Genomic DNA, 7,645 nt, shown 5'->3' on the forward strand with positions numbered 1-7,645 from the left:
AAGGTGCTTATATATCCTAGTAGATTATCATAATTTTATAAGGCAATATTTTTATTTGATCATTATCAAAAGTAAGTTGATTTATTACAATGATGCTATTGTGATACCTTATCTATAAAAAATAAAGCCAAGGAAAAAATGAGAACTGTGATAACTCATTTAGTTCAATTTTGAGGGGAAAACTTAAGCTGAGATTATAGGACACTTTCCAGAGATAGCACAGAATATATGTAATATATTTGTACATATATACAGTATTTTCACCAGGCCTTACTAACTTGAAAGAGGCTCAGTGGCTTGTAGGATTATTTGGATTTTGGTTGTACATATGCTACACTCAAGATATTATTAACCTTTATATACCAAGTGGCCAAAAATAAAAAATCTGAATTTGAGAGGGATCTGGAACAAAATAGGCTTTGAGAGATTCACAAAGGAAGAGCTGTGGCTCACGTAGTAAAATCAAGGCCATTTAATGCTGATGAATACGTTATTTTGGAAACATTGGATGAGTTCTGACATATGAACACATCTGTAAAACCATCTTGGCAGTCAAGGTGACAAACATTTTCATCGCTCCCTTAAGTTTCAAAGTGCCCCTGTAACCCATTATCATTATTTTGCCTCCTGCTCTGACGACCATTGGTCTGCATTCTGTGTCTCTAAGTTAGTTTGCATTTTTAATATTTATAGAAATTGAATCATAGAGAATGTACTCTTTTTATATTGGTTTTCTTTTCCTCAGCATAAAGATTTGGACAGTCATCCATGTTGTTGCCTATATGAATAGTCCCTTCTTTTAATTGCTGAGTAGTACTCCATTGTGTGGAGGATATACCACTGTTTTTCCCCAATCACCTGTCAATAGACTTTTGGATTGTTTTAAATAAAGCTAAATATGTTTTTTGTTGTTGTTCGTCAGTTTATGTTGCTCATTAGATTCCACATATGAGTGAGATCACATGATACGGATCTTTCTCTGACTGGCTTATTTCGCTTAGCATAATGCTGTCTATGTCCATCCATGCTGTTGTACATGGTAGGAGTTCTTTCTTTCTTTTTTTTTTTTTTACAGCAGCCTAGTATTCCGTTGTGTAGATGTACCACAGTTTTCTAATCTACTCATCTGCTGATGGGAACTTAGGCTGTTTCCAAATCTTAGCTATTGTAAATTGTGCTGCCATGAACATAGGGGTGCATATGTCCTTTCTGATTGGTGTTTCTGGTTTCTTGGGATATATTCCTAGAAGTGGGATTATTGGGTCAAATGGGAGCTCCATTTTTAATTTTTTGAGGAAACTCCATACTGTTTTCCACAGTGACTGCACAGTCTGCATTCCCACCAGCAGTGCACGAGGGTTCCTTTTTCTCCACACCCTCTCCAGCACTTGTCATTTGTTGATTTGTTGATGATAGCCATTCTGACAGGTGTGAGGTGGTACCTCATTGTTGTTTTGATTTGCATCTCTCAGATGGTCAGTGACTTTGGGCACTTTTTCATATGCCTTTGGCCTTCTGTATTTCCATTTTGGAGAAGTTCTAATGAGGCCCTTTGCTCATTTTTTAATTGGATTGTTTATCTTCCTTTTATTAAGTTGTATGAGTTCCCTGCAGATTTTGAAGGTTAACCCTTATCAGATGTATCATTGGCAAATATGTCCTCCCATGGAGTGGGCACTCTTATTATTTTATTGATGGTTTCTTTTGCTGTGCAGAAACTTTTTATTTTGATGTGGTCCCATTTGTTTATTTTCTCCTTAATTTCCATTGTCCTAGGAGATGTATCCATAAACATATTGCTACGAGAGATGTATGAGATTTTGCTGCCAATGTTTCCTTCTAAGGTTTTTATGGTTTCATGACTTACATTTAAGTCTTTTATCCTTCTTGAGTTTATTTTTGTGTATGGTATAAGTTGGTGATCCAGTTTCATTTTTTTGCATGTATTTGTCCAATTTTCCCAACACCATTTGTTGAAGAGATTGTTTTGACTGCATTGTATGCTCTTCCCTCCTTTGTTAAATATTAAATGAGTATAATGACTTGGGTCAATTTCTGGGTTCTCTGTTCTGTTCCATTGGTCTATATGCCCGCTCTTGTTCCAGTACCAGGTTGTTTTGAGAACAGTGGCTTTGTAGTATAACTTGAAATCAGGTATTGTGATTCCTCCAACTTTGTTTTTCCTTCTCAAGATTGCTGCAGCTATTTGGGATCTCTTTTAATCCCATACAATTTTTTACAGAATTTGTCCTAGCTCTGTGAAATATGCTGTTGGTATTTTAATAGGGATTGCATTGAATCTGTAGATTGCCTTGGGTAGTATGGACATTTTAATGATGTTGATTCTACCAATCCATGAACATGGTATATTCTTCCACTTGCGTATATCTTTCAGATCCAAGACATAGAAATATTGAACAGACTATCAAACCTCAGAGGGAAGGCAGGGGAGGATGGAGGGGAGGAAGACATCAATCAATGAACTCATATGCATATATGCATAACCCAAGGACACAAACAGTGAATGGTGAAGGCTTGAGGGGGAGTGGGGGGGAGAGGTCAATGGGGGGAAAAAGGGACATATGTAATCCTTTCACCAATAAAGATTTATTTTTTTAAAAAAGCTGTGAAGATGTGCAGATAGACCCCATGGATGCTTCTTATATCTACATCAAAATACATGTATAAAAATTTTTGTAGTAGCCTTGTTCATAATAATCCAAAATTGAAATCAATTCACATGCCCATAAATAGTAGAATAGATAATAAATTGTGGTATAATACATAGAGTATTTCATTTCATGTAGCAATACAAATTTAAGAGTTATAACTGTATAAAAATTATTGATAAACATTATAAATATAATAATGACAAAAGAAGACAGTCATATGCTTTGAATAGATTTATGTGAATCTCACAGAGTTCTAAATAAAAGAAAGGAATGATGACTATACAAATGAAGATGGTAATTACTTTCCAAGGAGAAGGGATTGTGAAGAGTGAGCAGCTCACCTGGTGCTTCTGAAGGAGCTAAAAATGTCCCCCTTTTTTGAACAGGGTGGTGGTGAAGTGGATATTTGCTACACAATTATATTTAAGTTGTACATTTGTATATTATGGACTTCTCTGCGTGTGTTTTATAGTTCATAATTAAAACAGAAAAAATGAGAGTCATATCATACAAAAAACTTTGGAGCTATAAAAAATGGGTCTGAATCTCTACTCTGTCTCATAATTTGTGATCTTTTGAAATTTCTAACTTCTTCATTTTATGGATGAGGATGATAGCTCTCAATTCATATATATGTTGTAAGAATTAAATTAGATAGTATACATAACTATATTATCAGTGTATACACTTAGATACATAGAGTCAGGTTCTGATAAACATTGTTAATCCTATATAACAGCAAACTGAAAACTTACAAAATCTTTGTGAATTTAATTTTATTGTAGTTGAAAACAAAGATGAGGCTTGGACTTGGTAGCTCATAAGAAAACGAAATAAGCTGAAAGTTAAAGTATCAAAGTTTAAATTTGCTTGTTGTGATATTCACTTTTAAAGAAAATACTCCTTTGGCTTCAAGATCATACTGTAGCTCAAATTCAAAATTTAAATCGAGGCATATTAAATGGCGTGGTCACGTCTGCCCCCTAGTGGCCAATGCTCTACTATATGGAAAGAATGCTGAAGGTTAAAACTTGGAAGCTGGAGTAAAAGCTGCTAAGGCTTTTAATTCTTAAAAGAGTAATCACAACAAAAAACTTTAAAAATGCATAATTTTGTAAAAGGTATGCCATATTTAAATGGTAAGTAATTTGCTCTTTGTGTTGATTATGTGATAGTATTTGGAAATGCTGTTTTCTGTGTTAAATTTTTAAAATCTTATTTCTGGAATTATATTTCAAGATAACATGTGTTTATGTCATTGTAGCATGTTTGCCAACTTGCAGAATAGGAATTTGACTGTATTATAACCAAGGTGTATGGTGATCAATGAACATATAAAATGAATACTTTTGCCTTTTGCTTTTTATAAATGTGTTCCCCAATTACATTACTTCTGAATAATGAAATTTTGAACCTACTTATACATAAATTAATTTGTACAACCAAAATGACAACCTGTGGAATAAGAAATACATTTTGCTTCCAGTGTTATGATTGTTCTATTTTCATTTATATTTGATTTAGGATTATTCTTTAAGAGCCAAGGGTTTGCAAATTAATTACTATAGTAAATTGATATAAGATCATGAAAAGCTTTTCCTGCTTTTCCCTGTGTGTCCTTCACAGAGATTTAAAATGGATTCCTTCCAGCTACACAGTGTTAAGTCAAAATTTCTTAGGATGGTTTTCTTAATCTGGAATATAGTTGATCTCAAACAATAAAACAAGAACTCCACTGTGTGACTTCCTCTTCCTGACTATTTTATGCATCCTCCCGTCTTCATACTTTTTCTCATACTTTGGGGCGGTTACTTACTTTCTATTTACCTCGTTTTCTCATCTGGATAATGGGGATAATTATAGTACCTGCCTCAGAGAGTTGTTTGAGGATTAAATGAGAGAGTACATGTAATGCACTTTTTAAAAAGTGTGGGAAATACTGTAAGCACTAAATAAATTCTTATTATCATTATTCTTCTTTCCCAGATCTTCCTTTTATAATATTCCTCCCCCTACACCCCTTTACTACCTGCCAATCAAGAATTGCATTCTCTGGTGTTGCCTCCCTGTAGATACCTGTCAAGCATTATCATACTGTATGTCAATTATTTAGCTAAATGGCCATGTGTATGGCACACTGTTTTTTGTGAGCAGGAGTTCAATTGGTATAGTTTCTGCACACAAGAGATGTTCAATAATGTTTTGGGAAATTAAATGAAGTGATTAGAAAACATATGAAGGCTGATAGGATGTCATCCTGATTCATTAAAAGCCAATTGAGAGCAACAAACCAGCTATTTTTATATGAAGAGATTAGAGGAGGAAAAGGCAAAGAAAGGTGAAGCAGGAGCCTTACTCCTTTTATTAGTTCATTTTAATGGCCACCTGCACCCATCAGACTACAGGCAGGAAACAAAGCAAATCCAGGTCTTTTAAATAAGCAATTTAATGTAGAAATTTGGCTACACAGTTATGGGAAAACTGAGAAGTCAAATGAAGGCTAGAGAAGCAAGCCCAATGTTAGCCGGAGGAGAGGCAAAACTTTACCTCTGCCAATCCTAAACTTTCACCTGTGGCTCTTTAACAAAAAGAAAGATTAGCAAAAGAAAAATGGTTTATTAAATGTATAGCACAGGTCATGTGGGGGCAACACCTCCGCAAAAAAGTAACTGGAAGCTGTGGCTTAGAACTCCAGCTCATATAGCATCTTCAACAAAGAGCAATGAATTTGCAGAGAAATGTTGGCACAGAGGAGAACAGTTTTAGGCTTCCCAGGATGGCAAACTGTGGGAAGGTAAATGTGAGGAAGGGAACTAATGGAGTAGGTTTGTTTGTGGATTGCTCTGGTGCTGTCTCTGGGCTAAGAATCTGTCTCCGGTAAAGGGAGCATTCATATCCTGCCTTTAGGCAGCAAAGGAGAGGATAGGGAAAGCTTTTCCTGCTTGTTACCTTTAGCTCACAATAATGTCTATGTCAAAGAGGCATACAGAATTGTGGGTGACATATTCTGATTTTCTTCAACTAAAACGGGAAGCCACTACCACTGGTAGGACAGAGGCAACATGAAGAGATGGTGTTATCAGTACCAAGAAGCCAAAGCTCTTTGGATGAAACTCTAACTGTAGTGGTGGCTTCCCAGGGAGAAGTGAAACTGCACAGGTGGGGCGTCTGTGGAAGCGGGAGCCACGAGGAAGACCCTGTTGCTGCTAGAGGTCATACTCAAGAGTGAGAGAGGAGCCGACGCCCCGGGATCTCCGCGCTCCTGCCCTGCAGTCCAAGGCTGGCATCTCCTGCTGGACAACTTAAAGCAGCTGAGGTGCGAGCCTGGGCAAAGCAGTCTACAGACATGGCTCGCGAGCCACATGCGGCTCTTTGGCCCCTTCAGTGTGGTTCTTCCACAAAATACCACGTGCGGGCGCGCACGTACAGTGCGATTGAAACTTCGTGGCCCATGCGCAGAAGTCAGTATTTTGTGGAAGAGCCGCACTCAAGGAGCCAAAGAGCCACATGTGGCTCACCAGCCACGGTTTGCCGACCCGCAGTTTGCCGACCACTGGAGGATAGGGCTGCTCTGTGATATGGAATAGAATTGGGTGCCTCTCTGAAGAACAGATCTGGAGGCAAAAGTTCAGCTGACTGTCCTATAACCCTTTTTTCTGCCCCCAAATGTGTATTCCAATGTCTGGTCTTCTCTCCATTCCTAAACACAGGATAAATGTTCATGCTTCTACTACTCTTGCAGCACAGGACACAATCTCTATATGTTGTGGTTTTTTTTCCTATTAGAATTCAATAAATTGTTCAAAGTGCAATTTGAATACCACACCATTATGTAACTTTCCTCACACTGTCAGTTAAATGAAAAATTCCATCAACACTTCATAATATTTTATGTCTCATAGTAGTATATGAGACATATAAAATATTATTTTTGCTTTACAGTATGATCATGTATATGTATGTCCTCTCCTGATAATAAAAAGCATTTTTAGCTGTTGCTTGACTGAAAATCCCCAACCATTCAACACTTGTGTTAGTGCCAAAATGTGTGGACTGTGAATTGCTTCCATAGGGCATTACCTGAGGTGTTCTGCCTCCACTCGCAGCCCAGAGCCCAAGAAGACATACATTCTCTCTGTCTGGATACCAGGGGGCACTTCTATTAACTCAGAGATAGGGGATGAAAAGAACTTCCTCCAGAAGGCACTGGCAGCTGGATGTCAGGATTTTACTCTTTTTGGAGAACCCACCACTGCTGGCGTGGGTGTAATTTCATTTAAAAATAAAGTGCATTGAATTTTTTAAAAAACGATACTTTTCTTCTTCCAAATTCAGAGGTTTCCATCTCCTTTTCAAGACAAGGCTACAGAAGGTGAGAAAGTTATGACTAGTATGCTTTTCCTTTACAGCTGGTATGGAAGATGATTCATGAACACAAATGGTCGTGTTGGTCATTATCTGCAGTATCTATAGCTTCAGATTACGTATTTCCCCGAGTATCAAATGGCAGATCGAGTGCATAGAAAATGTAGCCCAGATGAGTGCCAGTGTCTTTGGAAAAGATAACTCACCTGTTCAACAACATTCTTTATTGAGCATTCATGTGCCAGGAACTGTTCAAGTGCCTTAGGAAGGTCAAGTTTGCACAAAGTTTGGTCCTAGTGATTGCTGGATGGTGAGGCAGTTCCTTTCAGGGATGTGGATTGGGGTTATTGAGGGCCCAGCTTGGATTAAAGTGAAACATTCTAACTATATGATATCAATGTCAAGGACAGGCATTTTAACAAACATGCCTCAGTCATTCCCAGATCACAGTATCTAGAGACTTGCAACTATTTTTTCTGGGACCTCCACAAAGTTGGGATATTCTTCAAGAATCTCAGCCGGTGGGTTTTTGAGATTCACTCCTTTACTCTTCTAATTTTGCTCCTTTCCCAGGCATATTTTGTTTTTAAAACATTTGGCACTCATCC

This window comes from Myotis yumanensis, unplaced genomic scaffold, assembly GCF_028538775.1.
Source record: "Myotis yumanensis isolate MYYU_CA2020_CCGP unplaced genomic scaffold, mMyoYum1.0.hap1 SCAF_2, whole genome shotgun sequence".
In the NCBI taxonomy this organism is placed as follows: Eukaryota; Metazoa; Chordata; class Mammalia; order Chiroptera; family Vespertilionidae; genus Myotis; species Myotis yumanensis.